General features: G+C 41.3%; 1 protein-coding gene across 2 annotated transcripts in view; it reads left to right on the top strand.

Annotated features, from left to right (window-relative positions):
- Window positions 1–19,919, top strand: part of LOC141148333 (up-regulator of cell proliferation-like) — an 86,838-nt gene that overhangs the window by 24,410 nt on the left and 42,509 nt on the right. The window contains exon 1 of one of the 2 annotated variants that reach the window (XM_073635709.1): window positions 17,535–17,656. The exons of the other annotated variant lie outside the window; for it this stretch is intronic. The gene's annotated coding sequence lies outside the window, so the exon portion shown is untranslated. Of the gene's footprint in view, window positions 1–17,534; window positions 17,657–19,919 lie in introns of those variants that run through there. 2 annotated transcript variants of the gene reach the window in all.

Raw genomic sequence — 19,919 nt, 5'->3', positions numbered from 1 at the left:
AGTAAACTATATATAACCATTTTGCGAAATTTGAAATTCGTATAGAATGAAATCGAATTCCAATAGAAAAAATTAGGATAGAATAGAAAGTATAAAAGAATAGCATAGAAAAACAATAGATCATATAATATATTGTATTCTAAGCTTTTCTATTTGAATTCGAATTCATTCTGTACCAAATTCCAATTTTGGAAGATGGTTAAATATATATATTATATTTTTTTTCTATTCTGTTCCATTGTTTTTCTATGCTATTCTTTTCTATTCTATTCTAAACTTTTCTATTCGAATTTGAATTAATTCTATGCGAAATTCGAATTTCGGAAGATGGCTTCTAAAATTAGAATTTCGTATAGAATGAATTCGAATTTGAATAGAAAAGATTAGAATAGAAATAGAATAGACTAGAAAAACAATAGAACAGAAGAGAATAAAATATAATATATATATTTTTTTCTATTCTGTTTCATTGTTTTTCTAAGCTATTCTTTTTTATTCTATTCTAAACATTTCTGTTCGAATTTGAATTCATTCTATATGAAATTCGAATTTCAGAAGATGGCTTCTGAAATTCGAATTTCGTATAGAATGAATTAGAATTTGAATAGAAAAGAATAGACTAGAAAAACAATAGAACAGAACAGAATAAAATATAATATATATATTATATCTTATTCTATTCTGTTCTATTGTTTTTCTAGTCTATTCTTTCTACTCTATTTTAATCTTTTCTATTCAAATTAATTTTAAACGAAATTCGAATTTTGGATGGTTTTATATATATATAAAAAATATTTTTTCTATTCTGTTCTATTGTTTTTCTATTATTTTCTATTATATTCTGATCTTTTCTATTTGAATTCAAATTCATTCTATACAAAATTCGAATTTCAGAAAATAGTTATATAGAAATAGAATGAAATCAAATTCTAATAGAAAAGAATAGAATAGAAAAACAATAGAACAGAATAGAAAGAAATATTTTATATATATATAAAATAAATAAAACCATCTTCCGAAATTGGAATTTGGTACAGAATGAATTTGAATAGAAAAGATTAGAATAGAATATTTTATATTTTTTTCTATTCTGTTCTATTGTTTTTCTATGCTATTCTTTTATATTATTTTCTGTTCTATTCTAATCTTTTCTATTTGAATTCATTCTGTACCAAATTCCAATTTCGGAAGATGTGTGTGTATATATATATATATATATATATATATATATATATATATATATATATATATATATATATATTTTTTTTTTTTTTCTATTCTGTTCTATTGTTTTTCTGTTCTAGTCTTTTCTATTAGAATTCTATTTCATTCTATTTCATTCTGTTTCTGTATAACCATTTTCGGAAATTCAAATTTCGTATAGAATGATTTTGCATTCAAATAGAAAAGATTAGAATAAAATAGAAAAGAATAGAAAAGAATAGAAAAACAATAGACCAGCATAGAAAAAAAATAAAAATAAAAAAAATATATATAAATATATATACCGTATTTATCGGCATATAACACGCACTTTTTTCCCCTAAAATCAGGGGAAAATCATGGGTGCGTGTTATACGCCGATCCCTTGCGATCCTGAGCTGACAGATCTTCAAAATCGCCGACCGCGATTTGAAAATGGCGCCGAAATACACAGAGCCAGTCCTCGGCTCTTCTCGGCCACTTTCGGCTTCACTCGAGTGCCGCCCGAACCTAGCCGAGTGTACTCGGCTAGGTTCGGATAGCTCCGCTCACAGTCACGCCCATCCCGGGCGGGACTACGAGTGGAGCCGAAAGTGAATGAGAGCCGCCGAGAAGAGCCGAGGACTGGCTCTGTGTATTTTGGCGCCGGCGGCACCATTTTCAAATCGCGGTCGGCGATTTTGAAGCTCAGGATCGCAGGGGATCACTGGATTTTCAAACTGCGAGCTGCAAGGCTGCACTGGGGCAAGGCTTCCCTGGGAAAGGCTGCACTGGGATAAGGCTGCAATGGACACTGGGAAGGCTGCACTGACAAGGCCGCACTGACAAGGCTGCACTGACATGGCTGCACTGGGGCAAGGCTGCACTGAGAAGGCTGCAATTATGGGCATTTAAATGTAAGTTTTTTTCCCTTAAACTTCCCTCCTAAAAGTTTTTTTTCCTTAAAATTCCCTCCTAAACTTGGGGTGCGTGTTATACGCCAGTGCGTGTTATACGCCGATAAATACGGTCATTTTTTTGTATTATTCTCTTCTATTGTTTTTTTATGCTTTTCTTTTCTATTATTTTATATTCTATAATAGTCTTTTCAATTCAAATTCATTCTATACGAAATTCGAATTTCGGAACATGGCTTCTGAAGTTGAATAGAAAATAATAGACTAGACAAACAATAGAACAGAATAAAATATAACATATATAATTTTTTGTATTCTGTTCTATTGTTTTTCTAGTCTTTTCTCTTCTACTCTGTTCTAATCTTTTCTATTCAAATTCGAATTCATTTTATAAGAAATTCAAATTTCAGAAGATGGTTTTATATATATATATATATATATATATATATATATTATACATATATATATATATTATACATATACACACACATATATATATATATATATTATACATATACACACATATATATATATATATATATATATATATATATATATATATATATATATATATATATAAATAAAACCATCTTCCGAAATTTGAATTTCTTATAATATGAATTCGAATTTGAATAGAAAAGAATAGAATAGAGTAGAAGAGAAAAGACTAGAAAAACAATAGAACAGAATAGAATAAATGATATATATTATATTTTATTCTGTTCTATTGTTTGTCTAGTCTATTATTTTCTATTCTAATCTTTTCTATTCAAATTCGAATTCATTCTATACGAAATTCCACTTTCAGAAGCCATCTTCCGAAATTCGAATTTCGTATAGAATGAATTCAAATTCGAATAGAAAAGTTTAGAATAGAATAGAAAAGAATAGCATAGAAAAACAATGAAACAGAATAGAAAATTATATATATATATATATATATATATATATATATATATATATATATATATATATATATATATAAAACATCTTCCAAAATTCGAATTTCATATAGACCGAAATCAAATTTGAATATAAAAGATTAGAATAGAATAGAAAATAATAGAAAAGAATAGACTAGAAAAACAATAGAACAGAATAGAAGAAAATATAATATATATTATATTTTCTTCTATTCTGTTCTATTGTTTTTCTAGTCTATACTTTTCTATTATTTTCTGTTCTAATCTTTTCTATTCAAATTCGAATTCATTCTATACGAAATTCAAACTTCAGAAGCCATGTTCCGAAATTCGAATTTCGTATAGAATGAATTTGAATTTGAATTGAAAATACTATTATAGAATATAAAATAATAGAAAAGAAAAGCATAAAAAAACATATATATATATATATATATATATATATATATATATATATACATATTCTATTGCTTTATTATTTTATATTCTACCTTATTGTTTTTTTTAGAAAAACGTTTTCTATTTTTTTTTAATTTGATTATGTTTTCGAATTCGATTCGAATATGTTTTCGAATATGTTTTCGAATTCGATTCGAATATGTTTTCGAATTCGATTCGAATTCGTTCGTTTTTTTTCGGATTCGTTTAAATTCTTTACTTTTGTCATTCGGAAATTCGGATGCATCCGAATTTCCGAATAATGAAAAATTCGTCCGAATTTCGATTCGGAACGAAACGAAATGCACATGCCTACAGGAGAGAGGGGCCAGGATCACAGAAGAGGGACCCAAGAAGAGGAGGATCTTTACAATCGAGACTTTACAATCACTTTAATCACTTTTTCAGAAAACAGTCCGTGACTTTGTTTTTTTTGTTTTATTGAGGGTAATAATTCGGATAGGGATCAGAGGTTTGGGATGCTCATTTGACTTCAGAACAAACTTCAGGGACAACGCTTCCTATATACAGCTTCTATATACAGTCTCTATATACAGCTCATCTTCTTCCTTCAGCACTCACTTGCTTACAGAACCCAGTTGGAACACTGTAAATTATCCAACAGTCACTTAGTTAGATGAAGCAATCGCCCATTAGAGACAGGAACCCGAGGCCCCTTGGTTGTGTAACAAAAGTTCAGTGTCCAGCATACATTACACCTGTGGCCACTAATCCCAGCCCGCCTGGCTGCAGCTGCCCCTTTCACTAGCCCTCCAGGCTAACTTTTCCCCACAGTCCTCCAAAATGACACTCACCAGCCCAGGCTAACTCTCAAGAGATCTCCCAGATGTGCTGACCTTCTCCTGCTATCCTCTCTTCCTGCTCCCGTGCCTCCAGGAAGAGTTTCCTCCGTGTGTTTTAGGGGGAATCTTCAAGCACCTGAGCCCCAGACCCGAGGTCACACCCCCCCAGACTAGGGGGCGCCCTGCAAGGGCCTCCGACAGCCTACTCAGCACTCCATCTCCACCTTCCACCCCACTGCCCCTGCTGGCATGACTCAACTCTATTTATGAGGTGACCTGCCCCCTTCCAGCCCCTTTCTGCTGGGGATTGGTCTAGGTCCTCATAAATATGCATGGCAGCTCCTCCTTACTCCCACCCTCCAGTTCTGGAAATTTCCACCAACTTTCAGACCAGGGGGGAAGTGCCAGAGAGAGCTGCCAGATGAGTCATCCTGCCCCTCAGTCACTGAACCCTGACCCAGATTTACAACCCAAGCCTGGTCCTCAGCCAAGCTAAATTTTCCTACACCAACAACTATTTCTAGCACACACTAGAGCAGTGGTTCTCAACTCCAGTCCTCAGGACCCACCAACAGGCCAGATTTTAAGTATTACCTTGGGGAGTTGCAGACTAGAATACTGCAATCACTGAGCAGCAAGTGATATCACCTGTGATGTATTTCAGCTATCTTGCAAACCTGGCCTGTTGGTGGGTCCTGAGGACTGGAGTTGAGAACCACTGCACTAGAGGGTGCTACATATTACAAATTTGATTATACATATAAACCACTAAAACTTGCTAAACATATTTGCAAACTGGTTTTCCATAAAATGAAGGAACATGAAAGAACTAAATAAAGAGAAACATTAAAAGATCAGAATGACATACATTTTTGCCAACATTAATAACTGAAGTCAATAAATTCAGTTATGCAACTAAACAAAAATGGCAACCACCCCAATTGATAACTAGCTTTTCGAGCAGCCTTTCTCAACCCTCATACCCTAGAAGAACTTTTGAATTCATTTTTAGGTCTCGGGGAACCCCTGCTAAAACTAGCTAAGTGAAGGCCAGTGGAAAAAATGCCTTTACATTGGTGGCCATTGAGAAGAAAAGGCCTGAAAAGGCCATTGGTGCCATGCCACTGACTCTGCCAAGTGGTGTTGATCCTGTAACTATGCAGACACCATAAACTGAAATGTCAAGCAGCCACAGCTCAAGAAACCCATAGAAACCCTTGGTCGCACCCTAGAGTGCACAGAACCCTGATCGAAAATGGCTGTTTCAGAGGAAGGTGCACATGGAAGGGCTTTGCAAAGAGTAACCAAAATAAAGTGCATTTCCCAGTAAACTTACCAGTTAGCCAGTGAAAAAAAATACATTGTCTAACCCTTTTAGTTAAAAGCAGCTGCACAACATTTGCAAATATATTTGGAAGTCACACTGCCTTGTCAAGGCCCTTCTGATGACTGTGGTCTTAACTCTAGTCTATGAGAGCATACATGCTGTAACATACATAACAACTGAGAAACTAAATGCAGGTATGGCTTGAAGGAGCCCATTCCTCCTTATAGAAGAATTCCAGGTATGGATATTTTATGCATAGTTACATTGACCAGCTTGGACCAATGTAACTTTTTATAACATACCTGACTGGTTCTCCTGGAAGTTAAAAATCACTTAAGTAGACACCGCTACTCCAGTGATCTCCACCTGCTTCTGGGACCTGGATTAATCGACTGCTCTGCTGCAATCTGAGCACAGGAGGTTGGCTGCTCAGAATGGGCACCATTCAGAGAATACTTTGCATTAAAGTAATCCCCTCCCCCTCTGTGTTGCCAACCGTCTGTGTTTTTACGGGCAGCCCGTAAAAACGGGGCTATTTTTTCATGTCGGTGAAAATCCGTAAATAAAAAATCTTGCCAGTAAAAATATGACGGTCCTGGCTTGGAACTGCGCACCTAATTTTACCACAAAAAACTGGGTAAACTTATTGACTCGAGTATAAGCCAAGAAATGCAGGAGCTACTGTAAGTGTAAAAGTGGGTCAACAATACCCATTTGCATGCCTCACTGTGCCCATCTGCATGCCTCCTCACTGTGCCCATTTGCATGCCTCCTCACTGTGCCCATCTGCATGCCTCCTCACTGTGCCCATTTGCCTGCAGCCTCACTGTGCCCATATGCCTGCCTCCTCACTGTGCCCATATGCCTGCCTCCTCACTGTGCCCATATGCCTGCCTCCTCACTGTGCCCATATGCATGCCTCATCACTGTGCCCATTTGCCTGCCTCCTCACTGTGCACATATGCCTGCCTCCTCACTGTGCCCATATGCATGCCTCCTCCTCACTGTGCCCATCTGCATGCCTCCTCACTGTGCCCATCTGCATGCCTCCTCACTGTGCCCATTTGCCTGCTGCCTCACTGTGTCCATCTCCCTGCTGCCTCACTGTGTCCATCTCCCTGCCGCCTCATGTACCTTGATCTCCAGCACTGTGACATGCAGTCAGTCTAGTCGGTGGCCAGTGTAACAAAGCCCCACCTCCACCTCCTCCTCGTCCCTCATCCGTGACGGAACACTGATTCAGTTCTTCCAGTCAGTGTCCCGCCTAACACAGGCGAGGACGAGGACGAGGAGGAGGTGGAGGCGGAGTTGGGGCTTTGTTGCAGTCAATCTAGTCAATGGCCATGCAGTGTAACAAAGCCCCGCCTCCGCCTCCTCCTGGTCCTTGCCTATGATAGGCGGGATTCTGACTCCCTGCTTGGAAGAACTGAATCAGTGTTCCGTCACGGACGGGGGACGAGGAGGAGGCGGAGGTGGGGGTTTGTTACACTGGCCACCGACTAGACTGACTGCATGTCACAGCATCGGGAGATCAGGCGCATGAGGCTGCAGATGGACACAGACTCGAGTATAAGCCTAGGGGGGCATTTTCAGCACAAAAAAATTTGCTGAAAAACTCGGCTTATACTCGAGTATATACGGTATGTTATATATTTGCAAGATTTTTAATAAACAAAAATTTACACTCTAATGTCCCCCTACAGTCACACACTATTATTATTATACATTTATATAGCTCTGACATATACCGCAGTGCTGTACAGAGATCCCTGAGCCAATCATATCAGTCTCTGCACCAGAGGAGCTTCTTCACAAGGTGGTGCTGTTTTGCAGGGTGCTGTTGGCTCATTCTGCTGTGATCTCAGCTGAAAAAAGCAGCAAGCCTGGGCCTCTCATGCAGGCTTTTCCCAGGCAAGCATGGACCATATTGGGGAAGACGAAGGTGGAGGCTCTCCAGAGGCACTGAGGCCTACTCCATGTGCTCAAGCTGCAATGGATCCTGGGCCTGTTCCTATGCAAGAGGAGTCCTTACCAGTCTTCCATGATAAAGTGGTGAACAGAGTTCGCCGCATTGCTAAGGAGGAACAGAAACTTTCTGTCATGAAAGAAGATCTTAGGAAAAATAAATCCCTGCATAGTAAGTCTGGAAACAGTAAGAGGGAAGTCTCCAAGCTGAAGTCTCTGGAAGAGGCAGTAGGACGGGCTGTCTGTGAGCTTCCGGCCGGCGCTCCAGACTACACTACATGCCTACTATTGTCTACTAACATGTGAGTTTAACTTTTTACTTCTCCAATAAAGTCAATGATTTTACACTATAGGGAGCCTTTTTTTCCTTCTATGACTACATCTGCAATGCTGTGGGCTGATGTCTGAGTACCTGTCAGTGTGAACATCCTTAGCCTGACCCTGCAGTCTTTGATGTCCCATCTCGGTATAAGGTCTCTGATCCATTGGTCGTGGTTCGAAGCAGTATTAACAAACAGCTTTCTCTGATCCTCTGTAATGGGGGATCATGAGTTTCTGGTAATCGGCTAATCTGATTTCACGGTGGTGGAGCAAGCATGCTTTTTTCTTCTTACAGCAAGAATTTATTTTTTTTGGGACTTTTTTAAGATATTTTCATATCACTTGGGTGATTTATTTTTTATATATGGACTTTTTATTACCACTTTGAACACTTTTTTGGACTGATTATTCATTTGACATGTGTTTTGTATATTATGTATACACTAAAGGGGAATTCTTTACTTAGTTCTAAATATTTGGTTTGGTGATGATGTGTATGATCACCAATTTGTTTTAGCGCGAGTTAACCCCCCCTTTTTTCTTATTGAAAAAGCAGGAGAAGTTGGTCGCCTCTCTGAAGGAGAGCAGCGGTGTGTTCAGAGAAGTGTGTGAGAATGAGAACAGATGAATGAGAGTGCCTGTGCCAGTACCAGCCAGAGGGTGGATGCCACAGCAACGGCAACAGTATGGATGGGGGTAAGGAAGTGTGGATGGGGGGGTAAGGAAGTAAATGCCCCCCTCCCTTCCCAGCGGCCTGGGTCATCTCAGGAGGAGGAAAAAGTCGGATCGCTGCAGGCCATTACAGAAGTGGAATCTCCCTTGAGTGGCACTGACTCATCAGATGAAGATCATGGGAATGCAGGAAGAGATGCCATGTATCCAGACAGAGAAGTTTCTTCTGGCTGTGAGGTGTCCCACATGGACACTAACAGTGCAGAGCAGGAATGTCGCATGAACATTGAAACTGCAGAGCAGGAATGTCACATGAACATTGAAATTGCAGAGCAGGAGGGCCGTATGAACGCTGAAACAGCTGGTGTTTTTTCTAAACAGAAAACTTTACTTGACGATGGGACTGCTGGTAACTGTGGTACTTCTGGGACTCTGGTGAGCGGGACTGTTGTGCTGGAGGAGAGGAGGGAGGATCAAGTGGTGGGTAATTTACCAAACCAGATTTCAGAGATTTCTATGCAGCCAGTTAATATTCCTATGCAACCAGTTAATGTGTCATCTGTCCCAGTTAAGAGTTATGCTAAGGCTGTCGGGACAAAGTCATGCTACTGGTGGTGGAAGGAAGCCAGTTGTGTGACTTTCACCTAACGCACCTTCTTCCATTAAATGTGGGAATGTGGTACAGCTCAGGTGGGAAGGAGGAGGTATTCCACCTATCAGGAGGGTGGTTGTGAATAAGATCCTAGCCATGGGTTTTAAGGCAGAGGATAATTATGCTTTCATCAGTCCGGCTGGTTCCTATGAATATGATTTATCATTTGTGTGTCCAGAATCGCTGGATCTGTTTTGGGAGTGGTATGAGCATGTATATGGGGGCCAGCCAGACTGGAAGGGGCTTGTCCCTAAAGTTGTCTTAAGACATCCGTTGATAAAAAAATGTGACTATCCTGACAAGGAATTAGTCTATACCCCTGAGGATTTATGGGTCTGGTTGAGGAGGTTTGGTGAAATGTTGTGTCCCCTAAAAAGATTGTGGATGATAGGGGAATCTGGATGGGTGGGTGGTCAGTATCAATGAGGTTGAATGTGTGTGGGAATGTAGTCCAGCATTTGCCCTCCTCTGCCTTTATTGGTAGAGATAGAATTACCGTCTTCTTCCCTGGTCAACCTAAGCTGTGTCATAAATGTGGAGTCAAGGGACATTTCTCCTCTAAATGTCCAGAACAGAAGTGCTCTTTGTGCCAGGAACTGGGGCATCTGACAAGGGACTGTAACATCATTAAATGTAACCTATGTGATAAGGTTGGTCACCCTTATAGCTGGTGCTCTGAGGCTTTGCACAATAAGCCAGAGTTAGTGGAGGAATTCTTCCGTCTGGATAGAGAAGAGTCTAGGTTGGCAGAGGTTGTACCAGGGGATCCTAGTGTGTCTGTCCTGTCAGAATCTGTGTCTGTGAGGCCCTCTGTGGTGTTAGTGTCCCCCCAGTCTGTGGTCTCCCAGTCAGTGTCAGAAAGTGTGGTTGTCAAGTCTGTGTCTGCACCTATTGTTTCTCCTAGTGTAGTGAAGGCAGTGGAGGGTGCTGGACCAGAGTGTATGGTGGTGCCAACCCCTCCTCCTTGGCGTGGCAGAAGGGCGGCTGAAGGTCAGGGCACATCGAGGGGTGGAGTGAGGGATGTATTGGATGGTGGGGGGTGGGAAGGGAATGAGGGTGGCTGGTGCAGAATGCAAGGTAAATGATGTGGAAGTCGGGGTGAATGATGTGGGGGGAGGGGTTAATGCATCCTGATGGCGATTAAATCTCAAAAGGTTTCTTAGCCTGGATTGTGTTTAGGTTGAGTTTCGGGGTTTGTAGTCTCTTTTTTGTTGTCATTAAAATATGTTTCTTAATATGTTATCTTTTCAGGAAACGTTTTTCTTTACTTGATGATGTAAGCATGCTTGTTTTAGTTTAGTTGTTGTTTATTTTTGTGTAAATATGTTTTTATTAATGAGCTGTATGCTTGTATGATTTGTTTAATAAAAAAAAATTTACACTTTACCCTTGCTTACTGGGCACTTAAACCCCCTCATGCCCAGATCAATTTTCAGCTTTGAGTGCTGTCGCACTTTGAATGACAATTGCACGGTCATGCTACACTGTACTCAAATGAAATTTTTATCATTTTTTTCACACAAATGGAGCTTTCTTTTGGTGGTATTTAATCACCACTTGGGTTTTTATTTTTTGCTAAACAAACAAAAAAAGACAGAACATTTTGAAAAAAAAAAAAACATGTTTCATAGTTTCTTATAGAATTTTGCATTCTTCATTGATATTCGCTGATGAGGCTGCAGTGATAGGCACAGATAAGGCAACACTGATGGGCACTGATAAGACGGCACTGATAAGACGGCACTGACGGGTGGCACTGATGGGTGGCACTGATGGGCACTGATAGGTGGCACTGATGGGCACTGGTAGGTGGCACTGGTAGGTGGTATTCATAGGCAGCAATGGTGATGAGGCACTGATTGGTGGCATTTATAGGTGGCATTGTGGGCACTGATAGGTGGCACTGTGGGCACTGATAGGTGGCACTGTGGCCACTGATGGGTGGTACTGTGGGCACTGGTAGGTGGCGCTGGTGGGCACTGGTAGGTGGCACAGAAGCCTCTGCAGAGGCTCTCCATGATTGGGACCAATGTCCCTCTCACAGCGTGAGGAGAAAAAATAGCCGATTGCCGGCTTTGTTTACATCACATGATCAGCTGTTGGCTGACAGCTGATCACGTGGTAAGGGTTCGGGATCTCATAGACTCACTCTGTGAACACAGAGCGAGTCGCACGCGCCCTGCAGGGGGCGCGCAGGCCACTCGAGCACGGGAGGACGTTTATGGATGCCCTCCCGGCAAATTAGGTCTGCGCTGCAGCCGTCTTTTGGCTATACCGCAGACGGGAAGTGGTTAATGTCCCCCTGACACTTTAATGGCCCCCTCACAGTAACTATTATTATTATACATTTATATGGCTCTGACATATACTGTAGTGCTGTGCAGAGAACACTGAGCCAAACACATAAGTCCCTGCACCAGATGAGCTTACACTCTAATGTCTCATGGAAATCACATACAATTATTTATGACTCCGGCACATTACACAGAAAGTACCTAGATCCATCAGTGTCTGCTCTCAATGAAGGTCACATTCTAATGTTCTCTTTGCAATCATGCAGCACAATGTTCAGTGAGTGAGAACATAACATTTAACTGCAACACGGTGCAACAAAAATACTGCATTGTGGGAACTAAACTAAAGACCTAGGACCTGCAAAACTACAGTGCTAAACCACTATGAATCTAACAAGAAACTTTATTAGGTTAATTTAACCTAGTTACCGTAATTAAGATTTAATCCCATTGTGTTTAGTCATGTGTTCCTCATTAGGGCTGTACAATGGGATATGAAACACAATGTAATATAAAAATACAATAAAATAAAATGTTGATATTAAACTTATAAAATAATATCCAGCTTTCACTGTCTGATATTACGCAACAAAGAAAGCAGCAGAGAGATTTTTTTTTCTGTGTAGATAAAGAGTTTCGATTCTACACTTTGCTCAAAGTTTATATTTCCTGCCCTCTCCAGGAAGTCTTTGTCTCTTTAGCGATGTTGCTTCTTTTAACTCTTTTCTGCCAGTTTTTCAATTTCCCACATGTGATACAATGAATTTTATTGAACCTGAACATTTATGGAGGACCCCCCATCCCCAAATCATATATTTTCTAAAAGCAGAGGTCCTTAAGAATAAAAAGATTTCCATCCCACAATATTGTGCAAATGTTGATCACAACTATAAAATTAAAGTGGTTGTAAACCAAAAAACAAAAACCAAAACCAAAAAACAAACCCTGTAAGGCAAAGGCATAATGAGCTAGTATACATCACTGTGACTGGCGACATGTCTCCCGGAGTTATTTCCAGGTACGCGGGCTCCGTCGCTGTGATTTGCTGGAGCCGCGATGATGTCACTCCCATGGTCACGACACTGGCCCTGAAGAAACGACACGAGCAGGCCGTTTCTTCAGTGCGCATGCCCCGATGACGTTGGCGCAAGCGTATATGGTAAATATCTCCTAAACCGTGCAGGTTTAGGAGATATTCATTCTACCTACAGGGAAGCCTTATTATAAGGATTCCCCTTAGGTACAAATGGTGTAACAGGGTTTACAACCACTTTAACCACTTCCGGACTGCCCACCGTCCTTATATGTCGGTACTTTGAAGAGGAATATCGTTGTTATGGCAGCAGCAAGCTGCCATAACCTTGTTATCCTCTTCTTCAGCGTGCTTTCAGATAGAATTGGTCTCTGCGGCAGATTCGTCGCAAGATCACTTTTATCGATGGCCGGAGAGGGGCCCACCCCTCCCGCCGCGCTCCGGTTCCCTCTGCAGCTTACCGGGGCCGTCGGCAGCGACGGAAGAGATTGGATGTTTTCCCTAGCCTGACATGGAGACGAGTGAGGGGAAGATGGCCCCTACCCGTCTCCATATCATTGCAGGGCGGAAGCGATGTCAAAGCATCACTTCCTCCCATAGCTCTTAAAGGGACATTTTTTTTGGAGTATTTTTTTAAATTACAACATTTTTTATTTAATTTTTTTATTGCATTTTAGTGTAAATATGAGATCTGAGGTCTTTTTGACCCCAGATCTCATATTTAAGAGGTCCTGCCATGCTTTTTTTCTATTTCAAGAGATGTTTACATTCCTTGTAATAGGAATAAAAGTGACACATTTTTTTTAAAAAAAACAGTGTAAAAATAAAAAATAAAAGGTAAAATAAATAAGAAAAACATTTTTTAAAATGCGCCCCGTCCCGACGAGCTCGCGTGCTGAAGCGAACGCATACGTGAGTCGCGCCCACATATGAAAACGGTGTTCAAACCACACATGTGAGGTATTACCATCGGTAGACTGAGAGCAATAATTCTAGCCCTAGACCTCCTCTGTAACTCAAAACATGCAACCTGTAGAATTTTTTAAATGTCGCCTATGGAGATTTTTAAGGGTAAAAGTTTGTCACCATTCCACGAGCGGGCGCAATTTTGAAGCGTGACATGTTGGGTATCAATTTACTTGGCGTAACATTATCTTTCACAATATAAAGAAATTGGGCTAACTTTACTGTTGTCTTATTTTTTAATTCAAAAAAGTGTATTTTTTATAAAAAAGGTGCGCTTGTAAGAGCGCTGCGCAAATACGGTGTGACAGAAAGTATTGCAACGACCTCCATTTTATTCTCTAGGGTGTTAGAAAAAAATGTATAACGTTTGGGGGTTCTAAGTGATTTTCTAGCAAAAAAAACTTTTTTTAACTTGTAAACAACAAATCTCAGAAAGAGGCTCGGTCCTTAAGTGGTTAACCACTTCAGTCCCGGAAGGATTTACCCCCTTCCTGACCAGAGCACTTTTTGTGATTCAGCACTGCGTCGCTTTAACTGACAATTGCGCAGCCGTGTGACGTTGCACCCAAATAAAATTGATGTCCTTTTTTTCCCACAAATAGAGCTTTCTTTTGGTGGTTATTGATCACCTCTGCGGTTTTTATTTTTTGCGCTATAAACAAAAAAAGAGCGACAATTTTGAAAAAAAAGCAATATTTTTTACTTTTTGCTATAATAAATATCCCCAAAAAATATATAAAAAAACAAATTTCTTCCTCAGTTTAGGCTGATATGTATTCTTCTACATATTTTTGGTAATACGAAAACCAAACCCAATAAGCGTATATTGATTGGTTTGTGCAAAAGTTATAGCGTCTACAAAATAGGGATAGATTTATGGCATTTTTATTATTATTTTTTTTATTAGTAATGGCGGCGATCTGCGATTTTTATCGTGACTGCGGTGGACACATCGGACACTTTTGACACTACATTGGAACCATTGACATTTATACAGCGATCTGTGCTATAAATATGCACTGATTACTGTGTAAATGACACTGGCAGGGAAGGGGTTAAACACTAGGGGGCGATCAAGGGGTTAAGTATGCTCCCTCAGTGTGCTCTAACTGTAGGGGGGATGGGCTCACTAGAACATGACATAGATTACTGCTCCCGATCACTGGGAGCAGTAGATCCCTGTCATGTTGCTAGGCAGAACAGGAAATGCCTTGTTTACATAGACATCTCCCCGTTCTGCCGCTCCGTGTCACGATTGCAGGCCACTGGCGGACATCGAGTCCGCAGGACCCACGGGCATGCTCATGCGGCCGAAAAACGCCCCCACTAGCCCGCGATTTAAAGGGGACGTACAGGTACCGCCATTTGCGCAGCCATGACATTGTGCCGACGTACATCTTCATGTGCTGGTCGGCAAACGGTTAATGATTACATTAAAATAAATAAGCCCTTTTAGGAGAGTCGAGAGTGACTTCAGGAACTTAAATCGGAGCTCCACCCAAAAGGGGAAGCTCTGCTTGTTCACACCCTCACCCCCTCCACTGCCACATTTGACACTTTTTTTGGGGGGGAGGGGTGATAGGTACCCGCTCCCACTTCCAGGTAAGATCGCTGCAGAGAACTCCGAGTATGTTCGGCCCCTCCTCCTTCCCCTCGCTGACTTCTGGGACAAACAGAGTTCCCAGAAGACGGCGGGACCATTCAGAAAGTGCAGTGCCACTCTTGGATGCTTGCAGTAGGAAACCAGCTGTGAAGCCTGAAGGTTTCCCTTATTGAAGATCCCGGGACCTGCATACAAAGCCGATTGAAGAATCGGAGGACATCGTGGGATCCCTGGACAGGTAAGTGTCCTTATACGAAAAGTCAGCAGCTACAGGATTTGTAGCTGCTGACTTATTTTTTTTCTGCCCAGACTGGAGCTCCTCTTTAATATGTACAGTCTGGAGGAAAGAAGAGAAAGGGGAGACATGATTGAAACCTTTAAATACATCAAGGGGGTGAATAAGGTTCAGGAGGGCAGTATTTTCAACATGAAGCCAAGATCGAGAACACGGGGACATGACCTGTATGTCGGTCTGTGCATGTGGTACAGCGGGCTTGCGCGGGGCTGCGGGAGTTCGCCCGTGGGTTAACCGGCCACCCGCCATTGCAGTGAAGAGAGGCAGAACGGGGATGTAAACAAGGCGGATCCCCGTTCTGACATGGGAGGAGAGAGAGAGATCAGCTGTTCCTAGTGATCAGGAACAGCGATCTCTCTGTACTCCCAGTCAGTAAATCCCCCCCACAGTTAGAAACACCTCCCAGGGAACACTCAACCCTTTGATCGCCCCCTAGTGTTAACCCCTTCCCTGCCAGTGACATTTATACAGCAATCAGTGCATTTTTATAGCACTGATCACTGTATTGGTGTCACTGGTCACCAAAAAGTGTCACTTAGGGTCAGATTTGTCTGCAGCAATGTCGCAGTTCCACTAAAAATCGCTGATCGCCGCCATTACTAGTAAAAGCAATAAAAAAAGAAAAAGTCCCTAAACCTTTCCCATAGTTTGTAACACTACAACTTTTGCGCAAACCAATCAATATACGCTTAGTGTAATTTTTTTTTTACCAAAAATATGTAGCAGAATACATATTGGCCTAAACTGATTAATACATTTTTTTTTTTTTAGATATGTATTATAGTATAAAGTAAAATATTATTTTTTTTCCCAAAATTGTCAGTCTTTTTTGTTTATAGCGCAAAATTTAAAAACCACAGAGGTGATCAAATACCACTAAAAGAAAGTACTATTAGTGGGAAAAAAAGGACATCAATTTTGTTTGGGTACAGCGTTGCACGACCGCACAATTGACAGTTAAAGCGGCGCAGTGCCGTATCACAAAAATGGCCTGGTCATTAAGGGGGTAAATCCTTCCGGGGCTGAAGTGGTTAAACTGTTTTCCACTCTGTGCAAATGTACTTTTATTTTGGACAGAATACCACATGATGGTCACTAGATGGCGCTAAGGAGCATAGGAAATACATACGTCTTTGTAACAATTCTAGAGAATGTTAGATGGAATTAGCAAATGAATCCTGAGAATGGTATTTGTTTGTTCCCTCTAACATTCTCTAGAATTACTACATTTAGGCTAGATTTACACATATGTGAATTGGATGCGGGTTTCACCGCATCCAAATCGCATGACAGGCGAGTGTGATCAGCTCTCAATGGACGGGGGCAGCTGCGGTCCACATTCAGAAAGGGTCCTGTGCGTCTTTGGGTCCGGTTCAGGTGCGAAATTCAGGCAAAAAATTCAGACCTGATTCGCACCTGAACCGGTGAACGGGCACGCAACGGACCCTAGGCGTGAAACCGCGGTCGCACAAATGTGAACCCGGCCTAAATCTCTTGTTACGAAGACATATGCTTTTCTTGTAATGAATACTCTAGGCAGAGGCGGCTCTCTAATTAGGCAAATTAGGCGGTCGCCTAAGGCCTCGCACTCACAGGGGCCTCGCGGCCTCCTAATTTGCCTGTTCTCAATCACTAAAGTTGACGCCGGCGGCTCCACCTACCCCCACTGGGACTCTGTGGCTTAGGAGCTGATGGACAAATCAGATACCGCCCACAGCCTGAGGAATAGCGGCCTCATCACGGAGCGTCCCAGTCCGTGGGGCCTCATGTGTAAGTTTTGCCTAAGGCCTCACAAAGCCTAGAGCCGCCTCTGACTCTAGGTATCAAAGACAATTTAACCCTTGCAGTGGTATTTTTTCCCTCGGAGTTCAACTTTAATAAATCAGGTTCCTGTCTCACCTCTTGTCGGGGAAAACCATCATTGGGAAAAAGTTATGACAACCTGGCAAGAGTTCTAATCCTCCCCACTCCATCCAAAACTTGGAAAAAAAAGTTTCTGGCTATACAGGTACATACACCTACACTGAGAAAAGGTAACCATGCAAAAAATAAGAGATGAATGGAGCTGACTGTGTTTCTATCTGGAGGGATGCCATCAGAGCTGCAAACAATAACTCCACAGCCAGGATACTGGAGATGTTACTTTCATTTCTCCGGAATCGCTCTGCATTTCCCCTCCACCCCCTCTCTATATATATGAGAACTGAGCTGAGTGGCACCAGATACCCAGATCTCCTCTCTACAGAACAGGGCCATGGATGGAAGGTCAGTAGATTGGTTTATCTCCTTCATTTGTCTCTACAGCTCAAATATTACATGTATCTCTGTAGATTCCTGATATCTAAATGTACTTTTATAATTCCCTGTGTTAGACGGTGCAGGTATAATAAAGGCGTTGTTGTCAGGAAAACGGCACCTCCAGCACTGAATGTATGTAATGGCAAGGGGTGTTGGGGTGTACTGGAGTGTCTACTGATGCTGGCTGCTGGGGGGATCCATGGTTGTTAGGGAGGTCTATTGTTGCTGATGTTGTCTTATGTTTCTGGGTGGGGGGGGTAGGAGGAATCTACTGTTGAGGGATGGGTCTATTGGTGGCTGCTAGGGGATCTATTGTTGCTGACAGGGGTCTATTGTTAAGTATAAACTATAAATTGATGCGCTCAAATAAACAGTTCAATTAGTGTGAATAAATAAGAATCGTGCTAAAAGCCAAATGTGATCAGGTATAGATAAAAATTCCAAAGTCACTAAAATAAATGAGTAATAGGGCGTACACACGGTCGGACTTTGTTCGGACATTCCGACAACAAAATCCTAGGATTTTTTCCGACGGATGTTGGCTCAAACTTGTTTTGTCTACACGCGGTCGCACAAAGTTGTCGGAAAATCCGATCGTTCTAAACGCGGTGACGTAAAACACGTACGTCGGGACTATAAACGGGGCAGTGGCCAATAGCTTTCATCTCTTTATTTATTCTGAGCATGCGTGGCACTTTGTCCGTCGGATTTGTGTACACACGATCGGAATTTCCGACAACGGATTTTGTTGTCGGAAAATTTTATCTCCTGATGTCCAACTTTGTGTGTCGGAAAATCCGATGGAAAATGTCCGATGGAGCCCACACACGGTCGGAATTTCCGACAACACGCTCCGATCGGACATTTTCCATCGGAAAATCCGACCGTGTGTACGGGGCATTAGAGAAAAATGAGTTAGAGAAAAATGTGTGCAACTCTAAAAAATATTCTAAAAAATATTAGAAAAAAATGTGCATATCCACTAAAAAATGTGCTGAAGCACGTGCAATTACTCCAAAGTGAGAAATGCAAAGGTTAAATTATAAGGAGAATGTGTTCAGATATGCTAAAAATGCACTAAAAAATTATGGATAGGCTAAAAAGATTAATATAATTAGTGCCAATACTCCAAAATAAGGGTAAGTATTAAAGTTCCTAAATAAATAATAATTAATTATTCCCTGTGATGAGCACTAAACACTCCATGATGCTGAAAATAAATGTATAAATAGATAACAACTTATATGGCAGTGTTGTATATAGATAAATATAAATATAAATGAATAATGCCGATTGGGTGCGATTGAGCATAGATGGTTTAGTTCATGAGATGGAATTGATAAAAAACAACAGTTCACTCCTCAGTATTCTGGGATACTTGGATTTCTGCAATACTTGTTTGTTCACATTTATAGGTTATTTCCTTCACAGCCGCAATAATGTAACTAGTAATTTCTCCATACCAGATGATTTATGTAAGACAAACAAAGGAAAGAATCATTGCGCAATATTGCTACAAGGAAAGTCCACAAACAAAACAGCACAGTGATGAACTCACGTGCGCCCGATTGGTTTAAGGCATGCAGATAGGCAGATCTCAGCTGGCCGCTACGGGCGAGACTTTTTACACAAGCCGCTGCTGTTTGATACAATGTGTTCAACAGACTACGTCCTAGGCTCCTCCCGCACGTTGCGTCACTGACACGTGACTTTCTCTAGGGCGTCCCAGTGGCTGTATCAGTATAGAAGGGCCCTGTGTTCAGTTCAACAGCTGGATGATGTCACCCCCGCTTCTCATGTTTTTTGCCATAAACATTTTTAAGCCCTTTTTAAATTTTTGGTGAAATGCACATTTTAGGGCTGATGATTACATAAAACCCCAAAACATGAGATTTAGTTTGCTAAGACTCTGTGTTACTGATCGGGTCTATTATTACCTGGGTGGATCTACTGTTTGCTGGGGGTATTTAGTTGTGGTGGAGGTCATTGGCATCCGCATAGGGGGGCAAGTCCGCACATGGACACTTAGGGCTGATCCTGGGCAGGTACCCAGGGTGAACTGTACCCAGGCACCGCAAGCTGCCACAAAATGGGGGGGCACCAAAGATGCAGGGACATGCAGTCAGTGGTGGCATGCCATGAGCATAAAAAACAAAACTAAAAAAAGGATTGACTTTGAGGGTCATAGCTCAGCGACCAGGAATCACAAAAGACCCCAAATTTGGGGGGT

The sequence above is a fragment of the Aquarana catesbeiana genome, linkage group LG06, assembly GCF_042186555.1.
Source record: "Aquarana catesbeiana isolate 2022-GZ linkage group LG06, ASM4218655v1, whole genome shotgun sequence".
NCBI lineage: Eukaryota > Metazoa > Chordata > Amphibia > Anura > Ranidae > Aquarana > Aquarana catesbeiana.
The sequence above is the reverse complement of the archived record's forward strand: the minus strand, read 5'-3'. Positions and strand labels throughout refer to the sequence as shown.